The following is a 15,425-nucleotide window of genomic DNA, read 5'->3' as shown; positions in this document are numbered from 1 at the left end:
AGTGTAATCTTATAAAAATTCAATTGGAAATACATTCAGAGGAACCAAGATGGAAGAGCAGAAGGACGTGCTCTCACTCCCTCTTGTGAGAACACCAGAATCACAACTAGCTGCTGGACAATCATTGACAGGAAGACACTGGAACTCACCAAAAAAGATACCCCACATCCAAAGACAAAGGAGAAGCCACAATGAGATGGTAGGAGGGGCGCAATCACAGTAAAAACAGATCCCATAACTGGTGGGTGGGTGACTCACAGACTGGAGGACACTTATACCACAGAAGTCCACTCACTGGAGTGAAGGTTCTGAGACCCACGTCAGGCTTCCTAACCTGGGGGTCCAGCAACAGGAGGAGGAATTCCTAGAGAATCAGACTTTGAAGTCTAGTGGGATTTGATTGCAGGACTTCGACAGGACTAGGGGAAACAGAGACTCCACACTTGGAGGGCGTACACAAAATAGTGTGTGCACTGGGACCCAGGGGAAGGAGCAGTAACCCCAGGGGAGACTGAACCAGACCTACCTGCTAGTGTTGGAGGGTCTCCTGCAGAGGCGGGGGGTGGCTGTGGCTCACCATGGGGACAAGGTCACTGGCAGCAGAAGTTCTGGGAACTACTCCTTGTGTGAGCCCTCCCAGAGTCCGTCATTAGCCCCACAAAAGAGTCCAGGTAAGTTCCAGTGTTGGGTTGCCTCAGGCCAAACAACCAACAAGGAGGGAACCCAGCCCCACCCATGAGCAGTCAAGCGGATTAAAGTTTTACTGAGCTCTGCCCACCAAAGCAACAGTCAGCTCTACCCACCACCAGTCCCTCCCATCAGGAAACTTGCACAAGGCCCTTAGATAGCATCATCCACCAGAGGGCAGACAGCAGAAGCAAGAAGAACTACAATCCTTCAGCCTGTGGAACAAAAACCATATTCACAAAAAGATAGACAAGATGAAAAGGCAGAGGGCTAGGTACCAGATAAAGGAACAAGATGAAAACCCCAGAAAAACAACGAAATAAAGTGGAGACAGGCAACCTTCCAGAAAAAGAATTCAGAATAATGATAGTGAAGATGATCCAGGAACTTGGAAAAACAATGGAGGCAAAGATCGAGAAGATGCAAGAAATGTTTAACAAAGACCTAGAATAATTAAAGAACAAACAAACAGAGATGAACAATACAATAACTGAAGCAAAAACTACACTAGAATGAATCAATAGCAGAATAACTAAGACAGAAGAACGGATAAGTGACCTGTAAGACAGAATGATGGAATTCACCGCTGTGGAACAGAATAAAGAAAAAAGAATGAAAAGAAATGAAGAAAGCCTAAGAGACCTCTGGGGAAACATTAAACGCAACAACATTCGCATTATAGTGTTCCCAAGAGGAGAAGAGACAGAGAAAGTACCCGAGAAAATATTTGAGGAGATTAGAGTCGAAAACTTCCCTAACATGGGAAAGGAAATATCCACCCAAGTCCAGGAAGCGTAGAGAGTCCCATACAGGATAAACCCAAGAAGAAACACACCGAGACACACAGTAATCAAATTGGCAAAAATTAAAGACAAAGAAAAATTATTGAAAGCAGAAAGGGAAGAATGACAAATAACATACAAGGAACTCCCATAAGGGTAACAGCTGATTTCTCAGCAGAAACTCTACAAACCAGAAGGGAGTGGCATGATATACTTGAAGTGATGAAAGGGAAGAACCTACAACCAAGATTACTCTACCCAGCAAGGCTCTCATTCAGATTCGTTGGAGAAATCAAAAGCTTTAGAGACAAGCAAAAGTTAAGAGAATTCAGCACCAGCAAACCAGCTCTACAACAAATGCTAAAGGAACTTCTCTAAGTGGGAAAAACAAGAGAAGAAAAGGACCTAAAAAAACAAACCCAAAACAATTAAGAAAATGGTCATAGGAACATACATATTGATAATTACCTTAAACGTGAATGGATTAAATGCTCCAACAAAAAGACACAGGCTTGCTGAATGGATACAAAAACAAGACTCATCTATAGGCTGTCTTCAAGAGCCCAACTTCAGATCTAGGGACACATACAGACTGAAAGTGAGGGGATGGAAAAAGATATTCCATGCAAATGGAAATCAAAAGAAAGCTGGAGTAACAATACTCATATCACATAAAATAGACTTTAAAATAAAGAATGTTACAAGAGACAAGGGAGGACACTACATAATGATCAAGGGATCAATCCAAGAAGAAGATATAACAATTATAAATATATATGCACCCAACATAGGAGCACCTCAATACATAAGGCAACTGCTAACAGCTATAAAAGAGGAAATTGACAGTAACACAGTAATAGTGGGGGACTTTAACAGCTCACTTACACCAATGGACAGATCATCCAAAATAAAAATATAGAGGAAACAGAAGTTTTAAATGACACAATAGACCAGACAGATTGAATTGATATGTATAGGACATTCCATCTAAAAACAGCAGATTACACTTTCTTCTCAAGTGCGCACGGAACATTCTCCAGGATAGATCACATCTTGGGTCACAAATGAAGCCTCAGTAAATTTAAGAAAATTGAAATCATATCAAGCATCTTTTCTGACCACAGTGCTATGAGATTAGAAATGAATTACAGGGAAAAAAACGTAAAAAAAACAAACACATGGAGGCTAAACAATACGTTACTAAATAACCAAGAGATCACTGAAGAAATCAAAGAGGAAATCAAAAAATACCGAGAGACAAATGACAATGAAAACACGACGACCCAAAACCTATGGGATGCAACAAAAGCAGTTCTAAGAGGGAAGTGTATAGCTATACAAGCCTACCTAAAGAAACAAGAAAAATCTCAAGTAAACAATCTAACCTTACACCTAAATAAACTAGAGAAAGAAGAACAAACAAAACCCAAAGTTAGCAGAAGGAAAGAAATCATAAAGATCAGAGCAGAAATAAATGAAATAGAAACAAAGAAAACAATAGCAAAGATCAATAAAACTAAAAGCTGGTTCTTTGAGAAGATAAACAAAATTGATAAGCCATTAGCCAGACTCATCAAGAAAAAGAGGGAGAGGACTCAAATCAATAAAATCAGAAATGAAAAAGGAGAAGTTACAACAGACACCGCAGAAATACAAAGCATCCTAAGAGACTACTACAAGCAACTTTATGCCAATAAAATGGACAACCTGGAAGAAATAGACAAATTCTTAGAAAGGTATAACCTTCTAAGACTGAACCAGGAAGAAACAGAAAATATGAACAGACCAATCACAAGTAATGAAATTGAAACTGTGATTAAAAATCTTCCAACAAACAGAAGTCCAGGACCAGATGGCTTCACAGGTGAATTCTATCAAACATTTAGAGAAGAGCTAACACCTATCCTTCTCAAACTCTTCCAAAAAATTGCAGAGGAAGGAACACTCCCAAACTCATTCTATGAGGCCACCATCACCCTGATACCAAAACCAGAAAAAGATACTACAATAAAAGAAAATTACAGACCAATATCACTGATGAATATAGATGCAAAAATCCTCAACAAAATACTAGCAAACAGAATCCAACAACACATTAAAAGGATCATACACCACAATCAAGTGGGATTTATCCCAGGGATGCAAGGATTCTTCAATATATGAAAATCAATCAATGTGATACACCATATTAACAAACTGAAGAATAAAAACCATATGATCATCTCAATAGATGCAGAAAAAGCTTTTGACAAAATTCAACACCCATTTCTGATAAAAACTCTCCAGAAAGTGGGCATAGAGGGAACCTACCTCAACATAATAAAGGCCATATATGACAAACCCACAGCAAACATCATTCTCAATGGTGAAAAACTGAAAGCATTTCCTCTAAGATCAGGAACAAGACAAGGATGTCCACTCTCACCACTATTATTCAACATAGTTCTGGAAGTCCTAGCCACGGCAATCAGAGAAGAAAAAGAAATAAAAGGAATACAAATTGTAAAAGAAGAAGTAAAACTGTCATTGTTTGCAGATGACATGATACTATACACAGAGAATCCTAAAACTGCCACCAGAAAACTGCTAGAGCTAATTAATGAATATGGTAAAGTTGCAGGATACAAAATTAATGCACAGAAATCTTTTGCATTCCTATACACTAATGATGAAAAATCTGAAAGGGAAATTAAGGAAACACTCCCATTTACCACTGCAAGAAAAAGAATAAAATACCTAGGAATAAACCTATGTAAGGAGACAAAAGACCTGTATGCAGAAAACTATAAGACACTGATGAAAGAAATTAAGGATGATACCAACAGATGCAGAGATATACCATGTTCTTGGATTGGAAGAATCAACATTGTGAAAATGACTATACTACCCAAAGCAATCTATAGATTCAATGCAATCCCGATCAAATTACCAATGGCATTTTTTACAGAGCTAGAACAAATCATCTTAAAATTTGTATGGAGACACAAAAGACCCCGAATAGCCAAAGCAGTCTTGAGGGAAAAAAACGGAGCTGGAGGAATCAGACTCCCTGCCTTCAGACTATACTACAAAGCTACAGTAATCAAGACAATATGGTACTGGCACAAAAACAGAAACATAGATCAATGGAACAAGATAGAAAGCCCAGAGATAAACCCATGCACCTATGGTCAACTAATCTATGACAAAGGTGGCAAAGATATACAATGGAGAAAAGACAGTCTCTTCAATAAGTGGTGCTGGGAAAACTGGACAGCTACATGTAAAAGAATGAAATTAGAATACTCCCTAACACCATACACAAAAATAAACTCAAAATGGATTAGAGACCTAAATGTAAGACTGGACACTATAAAACTCTTAGAGGAAAACATAGGAAGAACACTCTTTGACATAAATCACAGCAAGATCTTTTTTGATCCACCACCTAGAGCAATGGAAATAAAAACAAAAATAAAGAAATGAGACCTAATGAAACTTCAAAGCTTTTGCACAGCAAAGGAAACCATAAACAAGACGAAAAGACAACCCTCAAAATGGGAGAAAATATTTGCAAACGAGTCAACGGACAAAGGATTAATCTCCAAAATATATAAACAACTCATGCAGCTCAATATTAAAGAAACAAACCCCCCAATCCAAAAATGGGCAGAAGACCTAAATAGACATTTCTCCAAAGAAGACATACAGACGTCCACGAAGCACATGAAAAGCTGCTCAACATCACTAATTATTAGAGAAATGCAAATCAAAACTACAATGAGGTATCACCTCACACCAGTTAGAATGGGCATCATCAGAAAATCTACAAACAACAAATGCTGGAGAGGGTGTGGAGAAAAGGGGACCCTCTTGCACTGTTGGTGGGAATGTAAATTGATACAGCCACTATGGAGAACAATATGGAGGTTCCTTAAAAAACTAAAAATAGAATTACCCTATGACCCAGCAATCCCACTACTGGGCATATACCCAGAGAAAACCATAATTCAAAATGACATATGCACCCGAATGTTCATTGCAGCACTATTTACAATAACCAGGTCATGGAAGCAACCTAAATGCCCATCTACAGATGAATGGATAAAGAAGATGTGGTACATATATACAACGGAATATTACTCTGCCATAAAAAGGAACGAAATCGAGTCATTTGTTGAGATGTGGATGGATCTAGAGACTGTCATACAGAGTGAAGTAAGTCAGAAAGAGAAAAACAAATATCGTATAATAATGCATGTATGTGGAACCTAGAAAAATGGTACAGATGAGCCGGTTTGCAGGGCAGAAGTTGAGACACAGATGTAGAGAACAGACATATGGACACCAAGGGGGGGAAAACTGCGGTGAGGTGGGAATGGTGGTGTGCTGAATTGGGCGATTGGGATTGACATGTATACACTGATGTGTATAAAATTGATGACTAATAAGAAGATGCAGTATAAAAAAACAAACAAACAAACAAAAATCTTCCAACAAACAGAAGTCCAGGACCAGATGGCTTCACAGGTGAATTCTATCAAACATTTAGAGAAGAGCTAACACCCATCCTTCTTAAACTCTTCCAAAAAATTGCGGAGGAAGGAACACTCCCAAACTCATTCTATGAGGCCACCATCACCCTGAGACCAAAACCAGACAAACATACTACAGAAAAAAGAAAATTACAGACCAATATCACTGATGAATATAGATGAAAAAATCCTCAATGAAATACTAGGAAACAGAATCCAAGAACACATTAAAAGGATCATACACCATGATCAAGTGGGATTTATCCCAGGGATGCAAGGATTCTTCAATATATGCAAATCAATCAATGTGATACACCATATTAACAAGCTGAAGAATAAAAACCATATGATCAACTCAATAGATGCAGAAAAACTTTTGACAAAATTTAACACCCATTTATGATAGAAAAAAAACTCTCCAGAAAGTGGGCATAGAGGGAACCTACCTCAACATAAAAAAGGCCATATATGACAAACCCACAGGAAACCTCATTCTCAATGGTGAAAAACTGAAAGCATTTCCTCTAAGATCAGGAACAAGACAAGGATGTCCACTCTCACCACTATTTTTCAACATAGTTTTGGAAGTCCTAGCCATGGCTATCAGAGAAGAAAAAGAAATAAAAGGAATACAAATTGGAAAAGAAGAAGTAAAACTGTCACTGTTTGCAGATGACATGATACTATACACAGAGAATCCTAAATATGCCACCAGAAAACTACTAGAGCTAATCAATGAATTTGGTAAAGTTGCAGGATACAAAATTAAAGCACAGAAATCTCTTGCATTCCTATACACTAATGATGAAAAATCTGAAAGGGAAATTAAGGAAACACTCCCATTTACCACTGCAAGAAAAAGAATAAAATACCTAGGAATAAACCTACCTAGGGAGACAAAAGACCTGTATGCAGAAAACTATAAGACACTGATGAAAGAAATTAAAGATGATACCAACAGATGAAGAGATATACCATGTTCTTGGATTGGAGGAATCAACATTGTGAAAATGACTATACTACTCAAAGCAATCTACAGATTCAATGCAATCCCTATCAAATTACCAATGGCATTTTTTATGGAACTAGAACAAAAAATCTTAAAATTTGTATGGAGACAGAAAAGACCCCAAATAGCCAAAGTAGTCTTGAGGGAAAAAAATGGAGCTGGAGGAATCAGACTCCCTGACTTCAGACTACTACAAAGCTACAGTAATCAAGACAATATGGTACTGGCACAAAAACAGAAACATAGATCAATGGAACAGGATCGAAAGCCCAGAGATAAACCCACACACCTATGGTCAACTAATCTATGACAAAGGAGGCAAGGGTATACGATGGAGAAAAGACAGTCTCTTCAATAAGTGGTGCTGGGAGAACTGGACAGCTACATGTAAAAGAATGAAATTACAACACTCCCTAACACCATACACAAAAATAAACTCAAAATGGATTAGAGACCTAAATGTAAGACCAGACACTATAAAACTCTTTTAGGAAAACATAGGAAGAACACTCTTTGACATAAATCACAGCAAGATCTTTTTTGATCCACCTCCTAGAGTAATGCAAATAAAAACAAAAATAAACAAATGGGACCTAATGAAACTTAAATGCTTTTGCACAGCAAAGGAAACCATAAACAAGACGAAAAGACAACCCTCAAAATAGGAGAAAATACTTACAAAAGAATCAACAGACAGAGGATTAATCTCCAAAATGTATAAACAGCTCATGAAGCTGAATATTAAAAAAAAAATAACGCAATCCAAAAATGGGCAGAAGACCTAAATAGACATTTCTCCAAAGAAGACATACAGACGTCCACGAAGCATATGAAAAGCTGCTCAACATCACTAATTATTAGAGAAATGCAAATCAAAACTACAATGAGGTACCACATCACACAAGTTAGAATGGGTATCATCAGAAAATCTACAAACAACAAATGCTGGAGAGGGTGTGGAGAAAAGGGAACCCTCTTGCACTGTTGGTGGGAATGTAAATTGATACAGCCACTATGGAGAACAATATGGAGGTTCCTTTAAAAACTAAAAATAGAATTACCCTATGACCCAGCAATCCCACTACTGGGCATATACCCAGAGAAAACCATAATTCAAAAAGACACATGCACCCCAATGTTCATTGCAGCACTATTTACAATAGCCAGGACATGGAAGCAACCTAAATGCCCATCGACAGATGAATGGCTAAAGAAGATGTGGTACATATATACAATGGAATATTACTCAGCCATAAAAGGGAACGAAATTGAGTCATTTGTTGAGACGTGGCTGGATCTAGAGACTGTCATACAGAGTGAAGTAAGTCAGAAAGAGAAAAACAAATGTCATATATTTACACCTATATGTGGAACCTAGAAAAATGGTACAGATGAACCAGTCTGCAGGGCAGAAATTGAGACACAGATGTGGAGAACAAAGGTATGGACACCAAGGGGGGAAAGCGGCCAGGGGGGGCGTGAGGGTGTGATGAATTGGGCGATTGGGATTGACATGTATACACTGATGTGTATAAAATTGATGACTAATAAGAACCTGCTGTATAAACAAATAAATAAAGTTCAAAAATTAAAAAAAAAACCTGTAACAAGAGACAATGAAAGACATTACATAATGTTCAAGGGATCAATCCAATAAGAGGATATAAGAATTGTAAATATATATGCACTGAACATAGGAGCACCTAAATACATAAAGCAAATATTAGCAGACATAAAGGGAGAAATTGACAGTAATATGATAAGAGTAGGGGACTTTAACACCCCACTTAAATCAATGGACAGATCATTCAGACAGAAAATCAGTAAGGAAACACTGGTCTTCAATAACACATTAGATGAAATGGACTTAATAAAATCTATATAAAACATTCCATCCCTAAGCAGGAGAATACACATTCTTTTCAAGTGCACGTGGAACATTCTCCAGGATAGAACACATGTTAGGCTACAAAATAAGTCTCAGTAAATTTAGGAAGACTTAAATCATACCAAGCATCCTTTCCAACCACAAGGCTGAGACAGGATATCGGTAAGAAAAAAACTGCAAAGTGTACAAACATGTGGAGGCTGGACAGTATGCTACTAAACAACCAATAGATCACTGAAGAAATTTCAAAAATACCTGAAGAAAAATGTAAATGGTGATACAAAGATCCAAAATTTATGGCAAACAGCATAAGCAGTTCTAAGAGGGAAGTGTATAGCAATACAAGCCCACCTCAGGAAACATAAAAGTCTCAAAAAAAACCAACCTAACCTTACACCAAAAGGAACTAGAAAAAGAAGAACAAACAAAACCCAAAGCTAGTAGAAGGAAGAAATCATAAAGATCAGAGCAGATATACATAAAATGGAGATTTAAAAAACAGCAGGAGAGACAAATGAAACTAAGAGCTGGATCATTGAAAATATAAACAAAACTGATGAACCTTTAGCCAGATTCATCAAGAAAAAAAAGAGATGGCCCAAATCAATAAAATCAGAAATGAAAAAGAAGTTAAAATTGATATCAAAGAAATACACAGGGAGTACTACCAACAATTATATGCCATAAAATGGACAACCTAGAAAAAATGTACAAATTCCTAGAAATGTACAATCTCCCAAGACTGAACCAGGGAGAAATAGAAAATATGAACAGACCAGTAATGAAATTGAATGAGTAATCAAGAGAACCCAACAAACAAAAGTCTAGGACAAGAAACCTTCACAGGTGAATTCTACCAAATATTTAGAGAATAGTTAATACCTATCTTCTCAAATTATTCTAAAAATTACAAGGGAAGGAATATTTCCAAACTCATTCTACAAAGCCAGCATCACCCTGATACCAAAATAAGACAACGATATCACACGAAAAAGGAAAATTACAGGACAATATCACTAAGGAACACAGATACAAAAATCCTCAACAAAATATTAGCACATCAAATCCAACAATACATTAAAATTATCATACACCATGATCAAGTGGGATTTATCCCAGGGATGCAGGTATGGTTTAATATCCACAAATCAATGTGATACACCACATCAACAAATTGATGAAAAATCATATGGTCATTTCAATAGATACCAAAAAATATTCAACATTCATTTATGATAAAAACTTTCAACAAAGTGGGTATAGAGGGAACTTACATCAACATAATAAAGGCCATATATGACAAGCTCACAGATAACATCATACTCAATGGTGAAAAGCTAAAAACATTTCCTCTAAGATCAAGAACAAGATAAGGATGCCCATTCTCACCACTGTTATTCACAATGGTATTGGAAGTCCTAGTCACAGCAATAAAGAAAAGGAAATAAGAGAAACCCAAATTGGAAAGAAAAAAGTTGTCACTGTTTGCAGGTGACATGATACTATACATAAAAAAATCCTCAAGACACCACCAAAAACTACTAGAACTGATCGATAAATTCAGTAAAATTACAGGATACATAATTAATACACAGAAATCCATTGCATTTCTGTACACTAACAACAAACTTAAGAGAAATTAAGGAAACAATCTCGCTTACAATTGCATCAAAAAGAATAAAGTACCTAGGAATAAATCTAACTAAAGAGGTAAAAGACCTGTCCTCAGAAAACTATGAGACACTGATGAATTAAATTGAAATCAATGCAAATAGATGGAAAGATATACCATGTTCATGGATTGAAAGAATTAATATTGTTAAAACATCATACTCCCCAAGGCAATCTATAGATTCAATGCAATCCCTATCAAAATACCAATGGCTTTTTTTTCACAGAACTAGAACAAATAATTCTAAAATTGTATGGAAACACAAAAGATTCCAAGTAGTCAAAACAATCTTGAGAAAGAATGAATCTTGAGGTATCATGCTCCCTAATTTCAAACTATACTATAAAGCTACCACAGTCTAAAAAGTATGCTACTGGCACAAAAACAGATGCATATATCAACGGAATAGAATAGAGGGACCAGAAATGAACCCACAGTTATATGGGTAATTAATCTACAACAAAGGAGGCAAGAATATATAATCGTGGTGCTAAACTCTCTCCATGTTTCTAATATTTTTAATAGTGGGCTTTTTTTTAATTGTTCTCATCACAAAAATGCAGTGTCCTTGGGGTAGGGACTCAGCCCCTTGACTGCCACTTCCCAGGTGTCCTTTATCATTTTGATGGGATTCTTTGGTCTGCAGAAAATACTCTGTCTTGGCATGCTTCTAAACTGTAAGATTTGGGTTGTTTTGTATTTTGTTTATGTTTACATGCATCTTGTATTTCCCTGTAAACTAAATAAAGTTTTTGCCTTTTTAAAAAAAAATAAAGATGCTGCTTTTTTTTTCAGCTTCAGACTAGAAAATACTGAAGATTCTCTTGGATAAAGAAATTATATTCCCTGAAAATTATTAACTCCTCCTTGAAGGTGAAACTTTGTCTTTTGCGGTTTTGTTGGTGGTATTAAATTATAAAAGGCTTAAGTTCTCAATAAGAGCAGCCATTGTTATTGTTACTGAGTTCATTTGTAGTTGGAAGCCCTTACAACATTTTGCAAGAGAAGGAGAACAAGAAGTATTTGTTGACTAAATTATTGTGGTTTGATGGTGCCAGGAGGAATTCAAGCCAACAGCAATTCAAGGTGCTTCATTAGAGAAGCCATACCATTTTTTTTTTTTTTTTTTTTTTTTTTTGCTGTTTATACTGGTTTAATCCATGTCAAATGTAGTTTACAAAGGGAAAGGACAAGTACCTTTGTATAGAATATACAGACACAGCATCACACCATGGGGCCCACAAGAAGGGCAGAGGAGACAACACTTTTCCCTGGGAACAGCAGTCTAATCCCAGGAAAGGTTCTCTGCAGAAGGCTGGGTAGCTAGGAGCACCGTCATCCAGCCCCAATCTCAGCCCCTGCTTCAGCTCGGTTCCCATTTCCTGTGCCTCCCCCCTCCCCCAACTCCTTATGAAGAGCCCCAGGAGCTAAGACTAAGGAGAGGATCATGTCCCTTGGGGTACGTGCCCCACATCTGGGAGAAGAAATATACACCACTGAACACCGAGCACATGGGAGAGGGAAGAGAACCACGGGAGAGGGAGACGGAGAGGGAGAGGCAGGCACCCCAAGAGGTGGATGGGCCGAGCCCCCAGCCAGCCCTGAAGGAGGCACTGCGTCCAGGTGTTCTTAACAAAAGAAGAAAATCATACAACCAAAGGGGAAGGGACGGGGTAGAGGGTGAGGAGTTGTCCCATTTATACACAATATTGTAAACATACACGGTCTATGTTACATGTGCTTCAGTCTGGTGTTTGCATGTCTGTCTGTCCGTCTGTCAGTCGGTGGGGGGCTGGATCTCAGGAGCCTTGCTTGGCTACTCCCCCTACCCCCACCTCCCTGCCCCACCTGGGAACGGAACCTGGAACAGGTATGGTCCCCAATCTTGGTGGGAGCCAGCAGGCAGGGCCTGGGCCTCAGCCTCCACTCTGGCTCGAGTCCTGTGTGTGTGCGTTCATGTGTGTGCATGTATGTACATGGGGAACCTGTGTGCAAGTATGTACCTGTGTACGGGGGGGGGGTCACGTCACAGGCGGGGCAGGTGGGGCGCTCGAGGCAAGGGCTGCCTGGGGCGGCTAGCTCACAGGTAGATTCTCCGCAGGTCTCCGGGCGCTGTGATGGTGTTGCACTGAGGGCAGAGCTTCCTGGCACCCAGGGTCCGCAGCCAGCACTCCTCACAGTGCACATGCCAACACTGGATGGACGTTAGGGGCATCGAGTAGGAGTCCATGCAGATGAGGCACTTGTAACGGTCCCCACGGGATAGCTGCCGCTCAAGTTCCCTGACCCGAGCCTTCAGGGCCTCAAACGTGGTCACAGCTGAATTGTCTGTGATTTTCTCAATGTGATTGTTCTTGCAGGTCTTCTGCATGGCCTCCTGCTTGCTGCTGTCACCGTTGCTGGTAGATGGCATCTCGTCACTGGCCCATTTAGAGAACTCAGGTGTGATGCGTGTGCTGGGAGGGCCACCATTTAGGACTGCGCCCCGGAGTGCCTCTCTCTCCTGGGCTTCACGGGGCTCCTCGCCTGTGCAGGGGATGACGTCGGCCTCCGTGTATTGCGGTTTCCCGTACTCCAGAGTGTCATCCCCATCCACATCCAAGTCAGCATCACTGTCCGGGTTCTCTTCGCCGTTGCACGTGACGAAGCCAGAGCCTCGGAAACCACCTTCCAGGAGAGTGGTGGCCCGGACCCGCTTCTGCCCGCACCACTCATACTCCTCAAAGCGGGTGCTGTTCTCATGCTCGACGTCCACGGCATCGTCCTCAGCCATGCAGGAGCCTTCCCTCTGCCCTTCATCTTGCTTCCTCCGTTTCATTTTCCCAATCCCAGCATTCAGTCGGGTCTGCCGGTTGGCTCGCACTCGCAAGAAGGTCTACTTCCTCCCTCCCGCCGGCCCCCATGCTCCGCCGGCCGCTCCGGGCCCTCGGCATAGCTGCCGGGGGCTGCTCTAGCGGGACCCCGTGGCCGCCGCGCGGTGCCGCCCCAGCCCCGGCCATCAGCGCTCTGGACCCCGCGGCCGCCCGGCCGGCGAGGGCGGCGATGCGGGCGGATTCCCCCGGGGCTGCCCGGCGGCGGCGGCGGCGGCACCTCAGCTCCCAGCGGCGGCGGCGGCCATGTTGGCCTTGATCACGTGACTCGCCCAAGCCATACCATTTTAAAGCTGAAGAGTGTAGAGATCCTTTATGAAATAAACCTCTGATATAAATTATCTGGGGACAGAGCACTAGAGTGATTTGCCTGAGATTGGCTTATTGCTGTTTTTTCCAATAAAAGGATTGGTTATCAGCCTGCTGGAGAGATTTTCTACGGCTCTTTGTTTCATATAATGAAAGTGCAATTCTTGAAGGATAAACTCAGCCCTCCTTGCTAATGATGTCTCTGGACCAAAGGGCTACCTCAATACAAACTCTTTTCTCATTCTGTCACACCTTTACGGGAAATCCCTGTTTCCTAATAATGTCCATTGTGCATTGCTTGCAAATGAAACAAAACTCATTTGCAGCTATGGAACTTATCCAATTCCCAGTCTCTAAGGGCCAAACTTTTAATAAAGTCTCCAGTGAAGACATTCAGGTTTACTAAACGTTTCACTAGATTTTATTAATTCATGCAATTCTCCCCCAGCTAACTAAAGTTAAAATTAACCAAGTTATACAGGCATAAATAATTTTAGCAGCATACTCTAAAAAATGAAAAGACTCAAAAGCATTAAATAAGACAGCAGTAATTACAATAAAATTACTACTCTAGTATAATATAATTTCATAATGTCTGCATAAAGTGCAAAAGTATCCACTATTAATGAAAGCTTTTCTTGGCTGCCCTTTATACAGTATTTCTATTTTAAAAGAACTGTTCACTGGCTTGACCAAGCCCTCTTACATATTCATGAGACAAAGTTTCCACATTTTTCTATGGGACCAGCTTAGTGTTATGGTACACTTCTGACCACCTATTTGCTGCCAGCAACACTGTGCTCTACTCTTCTCAGGACCCACTCAATAAATACTCCATTTGACAGAGAGTACCATCTCAGTATACATGGTCAGTTTTAGAAAAAGTAAGTTTTACATATTAATCAAAATATGAAAAATAGTTTGATCAAAACTGATCTCATTGATCTCAAGTTTATAGCCCATTTGTGCAGAGCCTGAAACATGTGAGCTGAGAATCATGGGATACGGTCCTGAGTGTAGTAGAAGGAACTGATGTGAGAGATTTTGTAAGGGAAGAATCCATGGGACCTGATGGCAACTTGATGACAAGCTGGATGTGGGTAGTGAGGATAATAGCAGTGTCTTAGATGATCCTGAAGCTTTGAACCTGGGGATGTCAAATGTCTTCCTGTTGCTCTTAGGATACACTTGGGAATCCTGACCCTGGCCCACAAGGCCCTGTGATACCTGACTCCTGACTCCCGTTCTAGCTTCACTTACCATCACTATTCCTCTAATTTACTGTGCTACAAGGGCACTGACTTCTCAGTTCTTAGAACCCACTAGGCTACTTCCCAACTCAAAACTTCCAAGTGCTATCTGTGGAATAAATGTCATTTGTCTCACTTCATGTACTCTCAAGGCTTCAGTTTATGTGCTGTTTTCTCTGGGAATCCTTTCCTGTCCACATCTGCAGACTAGGGTAAGATCACTGTTATATTCATCCATAGTTTTCTGTTCTTTATAGCACTTAATACAGTTGTAATGATTTGCAGATGATAAGCTCCATGAGGGCAAGGACCATGTTTAACTTGCTCACTGCCTATCCCAAAGACTAGCACAGTATGTGGCATATATTAATCAGATGACACTGCTGATAAAGGCATGAAAGAATATTTGAGTGAACAAATGGTATCTACAACCCAGAATACTGT

The 15,425-nt window shown here is 39.9% G+C and overlaps 1 pseudogene across 1 annotated transcript; it reads right to left on the bottom strand.

The window, feature by feature from the left end:
• Positions 1–8,586: 8,586 nt before the first annotated feature.
• LOC309660130 (E3 ubiquitin-protein ligase RNF220 pseudogene) lies at positions 8,587–13,687 on the bottom strand (annotated as a pseudogene). Its single transcript has one exon. The product of its transcript is annotated as an E3 ubiquitin-protein ligase RNF220 pseudogene (transcript).
• Positions 13,688–15,425: the final 1,738 nt, after the last annotated feature.

Source organism: Balaenoptera physalus (genome assembly GCF_965194825.1).
Source record: "Balaenoptera physalus genome assembly, chromosome: 4".
Lineage (NCBI taxonomy): Eukaryota > Metazoa > Chordata > Mammalia > Artiodactyla > Balaenopteridae > Balaenoptera > Balaenoptera physalus.
This window is presented reverse-complemented; position numbering and strand designations above follow the sequence as displayed.